Source organism: Lupinus angustifolius, chromosome LG19, assembly GCF_001865875.1.
Source record: "Lupinus angustifolius cultivar Tanjil chromosome LG19, LupAngTanjil_v1.0, whole genome shotgun sequence".
In the NCBI taxonomy this organism is placed as follows: domain Eukaryota; kingdom Viridiplantae; phylum Streptophyta; class Magnoliopsida; order Fabales; family Fabaceae; genus Lupinus; species Lupinus angustifolius.
Genome location: NC_032027.1, coordinates 9,371,918 through 9,373,890, shown reverse-complemented (window position 1 = coordinate 9,373,890; position 1,973 = coordinate 9,371,918).

Genomic DNA, 1,973 nt, shown 5'->3' with positions numbered 1-1,973 from the left:
AGGTTGAGGATGTGGAATAGGATGAGGATGATGATGAAGATAGGATGAGGACGAGGTTGAGGATGAGGAAGAGGATGAGGATAGGATGAGGACGAGAATGAGGACGAGGATGAAGACAGCATGAGGACGAGAATAAGGATGAGGATAGGATGAGGATTGGATGAGGTGTAGATTGAGGATGAGGAAGTGGATGAGAATGAGGAGGAGGATAAGATGAGGATGAGAATGTGGATGGGGATAAGGATAGGATAAGGATGAGGAAGAGGATGAGGACGAGGATAAGATGAGGACGAGAATGAGGATGAGGATGAGGATGAGGATGGGATGAGGAAGAGGAAAGGATGAGGATGAGGATACGATGAGGACGAGAATGAGGATGAGGATAGGATGAGGGGTAGAATGAGGATGAGAGTGGACGAGGATAGGATGAAGACGAGAATGAGGTGGAGGATAGGATAAGGAAGAGGAAGAGGATAAGGATGAGGATAGGATGAGGACGAGAATGAGGATGAGGATAGGATGAGGATGAGGAAGAGGAAGAGGATGAGGATGAGGATAGGATGAGGTTAGGATGAGGACGAGAAAGAGGATGAGGATAGGATGAGGATGAGGAAGAGGAAGAGGATGAGGATGAGGATAGGATGAGGTTAGGATGAGGACGAGAAAGAGGATGAGGATAGGATGAGGATGAGGAAGAGGAAGAGGATGAGGATGAGGATAGGATGAGGTTAGGATGAGGACGAGAAAGAGGATGAGGATAGGATGAGGATGAGGAAGAGGAAGAGGATGAGGATGAGGATAGGATGAGGTTAGGATGAGGACGAGAAAGAGGATGAGGATAGGATGAGGATGAGGAAGAGGAAGAGGATGAGGATGAGGATAGGATGAGGTTAGGATGAGGACGAGAAAGAGGATGAGGATAGGATGAGGATGAGGAAGAGGAAGAGGATGAGGATGAGGATAGGATGAGGTTAGGATGAGGACGAGAAAGAGGATGAGGATAGGATGAGGATGAGGAAGAGGAAGAGGATGAGGATGAGGATAGGATGAGGTTAGGATGAGGACGAGAAAGAGGATGAGGATAGGATGAGGATGAGGAAGAGGAAGAGGATGAGGATGAGGATAGGATGAGGTTAGGATGAGGACGAGAAAGAGGATGAGGATAGGATGAGGATGAGGAAGAGGAAGAGGATGAGGATGAGGATAGGATGAGGTTAGGATGAGGACGAGAAAGAGGATGAGGATAGGATGAGGATGAGGAAGAGGAAGAGGATGAGGATGAGGATAGGATGAGGTTAGGATGAGGACGAGAAAGAGGATGAGGATAGGATGAGGATGAGGAAGAGGAAGAGGATGAGGATGAGGATAGGATGAGGTTAGGATGAGGACGAGAAAGAGGATGAGGATAGGATGAGGATGAGGAAGAGGAAGAGGATGAGGATGAGGATAGGATGAGGTTAGGATGAGGACGAGAAAGAGGATGAGGATAGGATGAGGATGAGGAAGAGGAAGAGGATGAGGATGAGGATAGGATGAGGTTAGGATGAGGACGAGAAAGAGGATGAGGATAGGATGAGGATGAGGAAGAGGAAGAGGATGAGGATGAGGATAGGATGAGGTTAGGATGAGGACGAGAAAGAGGATGAGGATAGGATGAGGATGAGGAAGAGGAAGAGGATGAGGATGAGGATAGGATGAGGTTAGGATGAGGACGAGAAAGAGGATGAGGATAGGATGAGGATGAGAATAGGATGAGAAAAGGATCGGGATGAGGATGAGGATGACGATGAGTATGAGGAAGAGGATGAGGATGAGGATGAGGATGAGGATGAGGATACGATGAGGATGAGGATAGGATGAGGATAGGAGGAGGATCAAGATGAGGAAGACGATGAGGATGTCGATTTGGATGAGGAGGAGGATGAGGATGAGGATGAGGATGAGGAATAGGATGAGGACGAGGATGTGGATAT